The sequence below is a fragment of the Apus apus genome, chromosome 9 (genome assembly GCF_020740795.1).
Source record: "Apus apus isolate bApuApu2 chromosome 9, bApuApu2.pri.cur, whole genome shotgun sequence".
NCBI classification, from domain to species: Eukaryota; Metazoa; Chordata; class Aves; order Apodiformes; family Apodidae; genus Apus; species Apus apus.
Window position 1 is genome coordinate 8555720 of NC_067290.1, and position 10992 is coordinate 8566711.

At 43.0% G+C, this 10992-nt stretch overlaps 1 protein-coding gene across 1 annotated transcript in view; it reads right to left on the minus strand.

The window, feature by feature from the left end:
• Positions 1-5505, minus strand: part of CHST13 (carbohydrate sulfotransferase 13) — a 54934-nt gene extending 49429 nt beyond the window's left edge. The window contains exons 1-3 of the mRNA XM_051627815.1: positions 5256-5505; positions 4541-4755; positions 1848-1953 (exon numbers count right to left, since the gene is read on the minus strand). The gene's annotated coding sequence lies outside the window, so the exon portion shown is untranslated. The remainder of the gene's footprint in view (positions 1-1847; positions 1954-4540; positions 4756-5255) is intronic.
• Positions 5506-10992: the final 5487 nt, after the last annotated feature.

Sequence of the window (10992 nt, forward strand, 5' to 3'; positions counted from 1 at the left end):
ATCAGCTTGCACTTTTCTCCAAAAGCTTGTGGTTTTTTGGGCCCCCTGCATGGCCATGCCCTGGCCACTGGCTGTGTGGCACAATCACACAGGTTTTACACAGCTTTGCTTTTTTGTCTGGGTACATTTCTACTAAAGCCGTTTCCCTGCCAAAACCACAAAGGATGAGGCAAAGAGGGGGAAAAAAAAAAACAACCCTGCAAGGCTGTCAGTGAAACTGTTCTTAAATAAGGTGACATAAGCCTCACATACAGGAGATTAAGCTTAATCTCTGAAAAGGGACAGCAGAAAGGCTGGTAGACTTCAAAATGAGCTTCCACAGCTGTGTTTTTGTTGGCCAACAACTGCTCTCTGCTTTGGCTGGGGTTGGCTCAGCTCCTGTGGACAAGGCAGATTATTAAAATACAGCATTCAGCAATCCCATCCTTGGAGCACTCAGCAGAGCAGCCTCCTGCTTTGTGTTCCACTGCTTTGACTGGATGGAGGAACAAAGCAAAGTTGAGCGATAACTCGATGAGTCGGTGACAACGGAGTCAATGATAATTATACGGTGCTGTCCTTCCTTCAAAGCAAAATATATCATTTACTGCTTAAAGCATGTCTTTTTTGTTTCAGAAGTACCTTTTGGGTAGGAAAATACATGCCCTTCTCTCTGTCTGGTTTAACTACTTGGTTTAATTTGCCTTATTGTAGAGGATAATAGATAAATTAGCAAGACATGACAGAAATCGGAATAAATCAAGCCGAAAAGCTTTTCACAACTTACTAGTCACCACAGAAGGGGAGAAACTGCCCATTTTCCACAGCAATAAGCTATGCTACCAACCTGAAGAGCAGCTTAAAATAATTAACAGTACCAAAAAAGAAAGGGTGTGTATGTGAGTGGATCTGCAGAGCCACCCCACCCAGTACAACGGGAAAAAATCAACTGGGCGGACCTGCATTCCCGTGGCAGCTCAGAGTGACTGAGCTTTATATTTCTGTGCCTGGAGATATACATTTCTTGGATAAGATCACAAGTGATGAGGCAAAACAAGAGCTTGAAAGATGGAGAAAGACAAAACAGAGCAGGCAAGAAAAAGAAATAAATTGTATTACAAGATAAAAAGCATCTCACTGTGTGTTTTCAGGAGTGCTGGTTTTCATCTTTGCAGTAATTATATCATTTATTGGTCAATTTCCTGTATGATGTTTAGAGTTACTGTGGGAGGATGTCGTAACATCCATATTTATTAGATAGCTTTTGGGACCTTGCTGTGGGAGACTATAAGAGAAAAGAATGAGAGAGATAAATTGTCTAAGAAAGATCAAATGCTCTGTTTGAACAGGAAGGGCACAACACTTAATGGAGACAGGGGAAATAACCACATAGCACCCTTTTTCCTGCAGTCTTGTATTTAGACCTAACTTGGTATCTAAAACATCTCTCATACTAACAAGGATCAAGAAAAAAAAGGGATGCAAGCACAGCCAGTTTCTGCTGGGAAGGAAGGAGCTCAAAGGAGAGAAGCAAGTGCAGAAAGGCTGGAAGATCTGGGACAGGAGAAGACTGGAAGAAACTCTGGGGGCACAGAAAGGCTTGTGTCACACACCAGAGACCACCACAGTGCTGTTAAGCTGTACTTCTTACAGAGGAATTACTCAAAATTTGTTTCCTTCCCATTGAACGGTTTCAGGATGTCTCTGCTCTGGGGTCTGGACATTTGAGGCTGATCCACAACCCGGCTGCTGCTGGCAGCCTGGGAACCACAGAGCTCTGTGGCACCACTTTGGTACAGGAGCTTGTAGCTAAGGTCACACAAACAAGTTGGCTGGGCTCTGACATACTTTCAGACAACATGTGGTACCTTACTAGAGCTTTGGTCATCCAGGTCTGGTCACCATCATCTCTTTGCTGATAGCTTTGTTTCCTCAGGAAAGTCTGAGAATGCAAGTCAGCACCATTCACTCCACCTTCAAGAACAAGATTGAATTAATATTTCAATAAGTAAATTGAAGCATATTTTTTGTTTGGAAAAATAAAAAACATTGTATCAGTTGTACAAAGAAAAATTCAAAGTATTCAATTTTTATTTCTGGAGTTAAATCAACTTGAATTCCTCTCCCTCATTAGGATGTCCCTTCGGTATTTGATATCTTTTCTGTATTTTGAAATGCCAATTTTTTGGTTGTTGTTTTTAGTGAAAAAGATGTTAAGAATCTTCCCAGAGTGCACTCATGAATAAATGCTGAATTCACTCATTTCCTAAAATCCGTTATCTTGTCTGTGCAATGTTACTTGAGGCAACACTACTGCAAGTTTGTGGTGGGGCCCACCCAAGGTCTCCTCTCAGCCTCCACCTCTGCACAGAGCTGAAGGCATTGCTGCTGACAGTTTTGCCAGTGGATCTCAAACAAGCAACACCACTGAAGCAAAATCTCCTTGGTGGACTTGGAGGAGGGGGAATTAAATCTGAACACTCAGCAGTGCGTAAAGAACGGAGGGACCAATTTGACAGTGGGCTCATCTGATCCCAAGGGCTTGGGTGTTTCCATCTCTTGTTCCACCATGCACTGCATTTCTTGTCAGTGTTGGACCCACAAGTCTGTCACCGTCTGATTCAAGCAGAGCAAACTTGGTGAGAAGAAGACAGACTCCATGTCTATAGGTCAGGTGATGGAAGTAGGGGGGCACCATCCATCAGAACACTCGGGATGCTGGGGAGGTTAAAAGCTGCACACAACTGTGTATTTACTGTGCAATCACTCTTCACAGCCAGGCCCAGTTTATGGAGCCGGGAAGCTTTTTCCTTATTTAAAAAGTAAGCTTTATGGATCAGCAACAGAAGGGTAAGGTGTGTCTTCACTGTAGAGTTTTTATTTACAGAAATGATGGAGCAGAGAAAGAAAAACTTGGGATTTAGCGCTTCAGAATTTGGAGTGTCTGCAGTTAGAAATATCACCTTTTGACTTGTAGAAAGAGCACATTTGATCTGGGAATTGCTCAGACAAGAAAAATCAATACGGATGGTATAATTTGTTATTTACACAAAGTCATTCCACTCTTGACTGCTAAAGCCTTCACACCTTTTAGTAATAGACATTTTTCAAGTAGATTACACTGAAGAATCTAAACCCACATAAGCTCGTCTCCCTCTTGGCTGCTGGTTAAAGTTTTAGGTTCAAGTAGGAGGTACAGCAGTCAAGGGAATGAGACAGAAGTCTGCAACTGGGTACTGGTGGCATTAACTCCCAGTTGGAAAAACCTTTAAGCTCCACATGTGAGGTCTGTGAGTAGCTGGCAAACTCTCCTGTCAAGGTGAACTTCCCATGGCCTGTCCCAGAGAGCCACACTGGGCAGAGCAAAAGAGAATAGTGTCAAGCTCTGCTCTGTAATAGCATTTTAAAAGCTGAAGGCATAACCATCCATCTTTGTTCATCTGAAGAGAAGACATCATTGCTCTTTGCTTTTTGAACGCTGGATTTGTTCTGCACTGCTGCTAAGCTGAGGGGAGAGGGTGGTCATGTTTGGTTTTTGTTGCCTTTTTTTTAAAAAAAAAACAAACCTCTGTCTTCTGAGGAAAACCATATCTAGAGGAAAACTAGGAAATACACTTTACAAGGGGAGTGCAAACGAATGCAGTCATCTAAGCTGTCTGTCTCTTAATGCAGAATTTTATTATTGATTATTTCCTTTTCTTCCATCTCCATCTGCTGCCTGGTTACAGATAGTCAGGTTTACTGTCCCTGACTAATGCTTTCTGCTGGAGTAATAGCATGGTCTCCAAGATCTGATGTGCAGAGCAAGGGTAGCATCCCAGAAGTGCAACCATGTGGTCTCTAGCTCTTTTGCTGCAGTACAGAATCTTGGGCCTCTGAAACTGCAAGCTTCATTTGCCCTGAGGTGTTTTCAGTTTTGTGATGGAGAAGAGCACATGCAGATCTGCAGTATCTTGGAGCAACACTTCCATAATAATAAAAATGAGACTGGTGGTGACAGTTTCCATTATGGTAAAGCAAATGAGTTCTTAGAGCTCCTTTTGTCAAACTTAAATTTGTCTGCTTGTCCTCAAAAGATAATTCCTCTGTTTGAAATGTAGATCTGATCTTTTGCTATTCAATTAAATTTCTCTGCCTTCTTAGATAGACTGAAATTGTTACTCAGTTCCCTAAATGTGGCTCTAAGAGGGAGAGACGGATTTGTTCACTGCTGTTCTCCCCGAGGTTGTGTTTAGGATCTGCAAAAATTAACCTATAAAAGTGTTCTATGGTGCAGCTCCCTTATATCTGCAGTGCTACCTCCTCTGTAAATACAGTCCCTTCATTACAATAAGCCTGTTACCCTCCATCAGTTCACTGTCACTTCCATGCCCTTCGGAGGTCAGAGGCTCCTTGATAACAACATTCCTGTTTGTTTTCAGCTGGTTTCTCACTTGCTTCTACTAGTGACCCCAATCAGCAGAACATGGGAACACATACATGCGCATCTCTCAAAACAGCACACAAGGTTTCATTTCAGGTCAATCAGCCTTGACAACATCCTTTTAAGATGAGATCTTACCTTGGTGGATGGATAGGAATCTTGACTGTGACCATGAGGATCTTTCTGATTCCTTTCCTTCACTTCACTACCTGCTCCAGGGTGCATTTCCCTAGGGAGATTTCCCACAGTCAGGACATGACTCTGTGTGCAGCAGCCTGCGTAGCATCTGACCTTACCATGCAGAACATTTAAGCAGTGTTGACCAACTGTGTCGGGGATACCAAAGCGTGAAGCTGTCCAGAAATAGAGGGAAGACATCTCAAACTGGACACACAGCAGAGACAAGGGATTAGTTACAAAATCAGGATGGAAAGTCATGATTTGGAAACTTCACCCCTTCCCATAGTTACCAATTCAGTGAAGCGTTTTTTTCTGCACTGCAGTCATAGCCAGCAGCATATACAGAATAAGGTTTGAAATATTTTGAAGTGCTGTCACAGCATGAATGATTTTCTTTAGAGCATAAAATCAGACTGCAAAGTTATTTTCTGTCTGCAGCTACACAAGAAGAATATGAATGTGATCATATCTGGCCCTGGGCAGACAGGAGAGCAGAACTGGCCTTAACCAGATTCTCATTTTTATTCAGAATCCTTCTAAGAAATATCAAACCTAAAAGAAATTCTGGATCTGGCTAGATGTCTCATAAGAGGAACAGGATTTCTGCATAGCTGAAAACAGCATGACTTTGATTATTTGAAAACACATGATTTAATCATTTCATTATGCATACCTTTTCTCAGCAGGCGCCACAGCCTAAAACAGACAGAGATAAGCATTAGATAAAACAACATGCTTTCCCGCTAAAGAGATTGGAATCAAAGAGTTTAATCTTGCAAGAAACTGATACCCTTGGTGCCTTTAGACTTGGCTGCAAACAGCAGGTGTGCGGCATAAAACCAGTTTGAGCCTTATCAGAGTCCTCCATGCAGAAGTGACATCCTGCAGGATGGCTTTGCTTTCTCCCTTCCATAATGCACATCTCCCCACGTTCCACCTTCCTCCCCCTCTTGTTCCTCACACTTGTCTGTGCAGAGTGCTGGCAGTGTCCTGACATCCACTGCCAATTCGGGTGGCTCTAACCCCCATCCCACCTCCCTGCCACCCATCCCTCCAACACCTGTCCAGGCTGCAAAATTGTCACAGAGGAGACCTGGATCTCAGATCTATCTATGAAGGACCTAAGCAGCTTTTTTGCACCATATAATCAATAAATACCCACAGCACAGTGTCCTTGTCCTGAGTCACAGAGCTACTCAGTATCAGTGCACAGCACAGTGCTTTGGTTAGCAGCAGACAGTTCATAGCATGTGGTTAGCACACAGATACTCTGGTTTTCCTGCGCAAAATAACTGGTGTGTCCATCTCTGCAATGCCAGATCCTTTTCCTCTAGTAGAGTGGAAACAACCAGGATGCTCTGCCCTGTCCTGTGAGCAAAGTCTGCCCTGTACTTCTCCCTCAGTACAGCAAAGAGCAGCTTGGGGTTGATGTCTTAGCAGCACAATGTGAGCGGCTCAGCCACTCAACCCAGACCGGCTGGTAATGCCCCATTATATAGTGGAGGGGGAACAGTGTCTGGAAGAGTCTGCTTTGATGGTAGAACAGAGCCTGCCTTCACATCCCAGCTCTCTTTTGTCAGACAGCTGAACTACATGGCCTCTGTTTCTAATGAAAGTAAAAGAACAGGCACTGAAACCCCCTGGGGAGGAGCCCCCAAAGGCGAGCTGGTGGAATAGGCTGGTTTTGCAGTGCTGGAAATGAGGGGCACTGCAGTTAGCTGTTGGGGGGGGGGGGACAGCCAGGCACCAGCTGTGCCCATCGTCCAAGCTGGGTGGGAGGTGAGTCCTCTGGATCAGGAAGGCACTGAATGCCAATCTTAGGGCTCAGCACTATGCTCAGGAGCATCTTAGGCTCTGGATTGGAGCCAGTCCTGGCCCATGTGGCACCAGTGTCAGCAGAGGCTGTGCCAGTGAGCAGTCGATGCCTCTTTAGCAGTGCAGATGGGGCTTCTATGTCAGGACCAGCACAAGGTTGGTCGGCAAAAGGCTGCTGGATAATTTCCCCTCCCACAGTGGGAGGAGGTGGGTGAGGAGCAGCTGCCAAGGCCGGCTTTTTCCATGCACCCTGAACCCCAGCTTCACACTGAGGTCAGCACCCATCATCCCAAAGCTACTGTCCACTCCCCAGGGAATCAGGTTGTGAGGAGTTCAGCACAGGCTTTGTAAGGTCAGAAAGGTCAGCCAGACATGCATGAAATCTTCTCTGTAGAAGATACCTGGGGTGTCGATGCAAATGTGCTTCAATCAATCTGCAGAAACTGCCCATAAGAAAGAGCAGAGACCCCAAACTCAGCGTCTTCACCACAACTCTCTGAGTAAGAAAACCAGAGCAAGGGAAGCAACCATGCAGTCCTCTCTGCACTCAAAAGGAGAATGAGAACACTGACCTCACCCAGCAACCAGAGGTGGAAAAGCTCAGTCTCAGGTCCTGAAATGTGGTCTCATGGCCAATTAAATGCTGTTCAAAGGGCAACAGAGCATCCGAGAGCACTTTGATCTTGGAGATGCCAACTAGATGTGTAATATCTACTCAGGTGTTTGCGCAGGTATCAGTAACAGTCCCTGCACATCAGACAGACAGGTTTCTTCCTGGGTTTGCCAACAGAAGCAGCAGTTGCTCACAAATCACAGAGAACAGAAATAATTCCTACCTTTTTTAACATCAAAAACTGTAAAGCTTCACAGCTGCACGGTTCTGAAATTGAATTGAATTACTTGACTTGCCAAAACCAGAGATCAGAGTTCTAGGTCTTTCATGCCACAGCTGAAAGCATGAAAAACACTCAAAGAATAGCACAGAGCTGCCTTTCAAAAACCAGTTGTGACTTTAGAGGCATTATTGGGTCTTACCCACAGTAGCCTCAATCTGAAATGGATGCAGGAGCGAAGAAAACTTATTTTCAACACAGACATTTTATTATTCAAAGGACTGATTTTTCTTTCTGAAGTTATATCTAAAACTAGCCAAGGAATCTGGATTTCAATTTTAAAATAAAAAGCATCTGAGTTCATCTTTCAGTAAGAAGGCAGAAGTGTGAATATTTTCTCTGCAAGAAAAGCAACAACAATTCAAAAGCAATATCTGTGCAAGCACAGACTCGATCACTCAGGGATCCAGGGAAAAAGGCTCCGAGGATGAAGTATTGAATTCCAATAAATTGCTTTCCCCACAGATACAAAAGAATCTCAGGTCTGTTGACTTCTCCTGATGCTGTTGGACCTCATTGCTCAATCAGAATATCTCTCTGCTTAGAAACAGATCTTATAGGTTCATATACTGTCCCAGCACCTGAAATACCTGAGCAGTATGTAAATGATGTATTTATCCTTCTAGTGCCCCTTTGAGTTCCAATGTTGTTACCACCTACCTTTTACAGCAGGGAAAGCCAAGGCGTAGTGAAGCTAAATAAATTGTCAACAACAACTTATTTTATTAATTGGTCATTCATTAGTCACTCAGGTTATTACAATAGACAAAATGTTACTAACGATTTAATTACTGATTCTGGCATTAAGATCAGATGTATTTTTCTGGCAAACACAAGGAAGAGAATCAGTCATCTTTTGCTCCCTACAATATCTCCTTTGTCAGGCTGAGCTGAGAGCTCAACAACACTCAGAGGCATGTCTGGTCTCTCATCTGGGGAAACAACCTGTGGGGACTCTGACAGCAAAGATTAGATTTATACATAAGTGTGTATACATACATATAAAGCATACCTATATTTTAATTTTTATATGTATATAAATCCCCCATACATACATCAACATGTATATAGGTATATATATATATATAGGCAGAAAGATGTAAAAAGATAATCTTACAGCAGTTATGGATTTAAACTATCTTCAAAGTGTAACATTCTGATCCTGAAAACCCCAGAAAGCTGTTCCCAGTGAAAAATACCTTCTCTTCCTGCCTGTTTATCACATACCTCAGCTGAAAAACTCAGAACCACTCCTTGTAATGGCAGAGAAAAGAAGAAAACAAACCAAAACCAAGAAAATCAAAATTTTTAAATCTGCCTCTGCTAATGCTCCCAGAACTTTCTCCATGAATTCCGGTGTGTCTGTACCCCAGCTAATGCTCTCCTAAAAAACAATGCTGATAATGCAAAAACTCAGGACCCACTTAAAATGCTGAGTGGGAAGGGCATGATCTAATTATGCTGGCACCAAACCAGGAACATCCCAACCCCCTGAGCTGTGAGCTTTTTGAACCAAAGCCTTGTATCACTTTTGCTGATGTCTGGTCCTTGTGTTCATAATGCCCCAGGTAAGAAGCTGCATCTGAGCTTCCCTGCATCTTTACAATCTTTGAAAAGCATGATCCAAGTTTTGCATCTTGAAACCACAGTCAGATTAAAAAAATAAACTAACCCCCCATGCTCCCCAAACCTACTGCCTGTTTTACTTTCCCAAGCTTCTTTGAATCAGTACAAATGCTAGGAACCAGCCAGACAACAGATGCATCAGGAAATTAGCTCATCTCTTCCAAGAACACACATTAAAATGAAGAAAGAGGTGAAGATCAGAGGACCTGATGCCCGTCAGGGACTGCTGCTGGAAGCTTTGCTTCTAGGTGATAAAGGGGGAGGTGGTTAATCTGGGGCAGACGGAGGTAGATAACATTGCTGTACTTGTACAATTCTGTACAACATTAGTCCAGACAGGAGTCTATTAACAGTGTCTGATGGAAGCAATTGTATTATTTATTAAACTGACAAGATCAATTGGCTGCTTTGTACCCATATAAAGAGAACTATTGTACTTTCATGTCCTTTTAAACACAGAGAATAAAGCACTCCCTGGGGTGCTTTTATGGGCTGCCTTCGATTAAGAGTTCTGAGAACATCTGATATTGTCAGAGATCAGCTCGCCAGATCCCCAACTGGATTTGCAGCCCTCACAAAGAAAAGAAGATGGTAGCAATTATAATTAAAAGTGAGCTGAGAAGGAAAGACCTTACCTGACTTAGAGGAGTGCTTTTACTTACTCTTCCCAAGGACTAGGCTCTCCAACCTGAGGGAGACTGACCTGCTTTTATAGCACCAGCAGCAATGTCAGGACTAGCATCATGGCACTTATAACTGAAAATAGGATATTCCCTTCTTCACCTGAAAAATGGGAGGGGTGGGGGAGGCAGATGACAGTTTCTAGGACTTGAGTAATTCTTAATGGAGCCTAATTCTGACAGGCTAAGTGTTGTGTAAATTATCAACAGGTTTCAAGATGAGTTGTGCAATGTATCTATATATCCTCAGGTGATGAGGGCAGAGGGGAAGGCTTTTCCTGATGCCTCTGATTGATAAATCCCCTGCCTACTGTAGCAGTCTCATTATGAACTTCCATCTCAGTAGCTGAAAACAGCTCAGATGTAGCATGTAGCTAATATTTAAGAGCTGGTACCATCACAGAGTTAGTGAAAGACTCCACAGTTACTTCCCCTGGGGAAGAGCCCAAGCCCATTCTTATTTATGCTACTAACCACGTTTCAGCACAGACCCTTACCTGCAGGGTATTTTGAGCCATACATTCATAGGATGCAGTTTTATAAACTACAAAATAAGCAGTTTCAGTTCATTTGGAGGGGATAAATATGCTAACCTAGTGGTATACTTGACAAATTAACAGCAATGCTGTCTCAGAGCAGCTATTTCTGGGCAGTTATGGAATTTTTCAAACATCTGAATGCCCCCTTTACTATGTGCTCCTAAACAGAAATGTGCACTGACTGCATCAAAGCCAGGCACCAATTTAGGGAAGGAAAAAATTCTTTGTGAGTACTAAAGCAGTGTTGTTCTAAATTTTATTGTGTCACGATTATGTGTTTATCAACCTAGAAATAAAATCTCCCTCAAGCTCCCATGTACCACTGTGACTCTTGTATGTGATGGAGCTCAGACTGGGTCTGTCCCAGCTTCTCCAGAGACTGGAGATCAGTCTGCAAAGAATTACAGCAGAATAAACTCATAGTAACTCTCTTAGAGGGATTCCATGGTTTTAATCTTAATTTACCTAAATGTAAATGAGTTTTGCCTTATATTCAAACCCAGTTTTTCCATTGGATTTTGCCTGGTCTTTACAGTGAGCATAGAAAATACATATATTTTAAGCTGAAATCTGTACAGCCTCATGATCTCAGTTACATGATGTGTGTCAGTTCAATTCCCTGCTTTTTTATTTTCCTCCACTTCTTACCTTTGCCTCCTGGGTGTGGCAGCTTTTGTCAGCAGGACCAAGAAACCTCCTGGCCTACCAGCTTCAGTTCGGTGATTTTGTAGGATTTTACTTTCCCCACTCGAATCTGCAGTCTGCCGCGTTTTTGTCTTCCCTGAACCTAATAAACCCGAAGATGAGTGTTCAGCATCAGGCCTGAGCAAGCACCAACACACCACCAGAAACCAGCA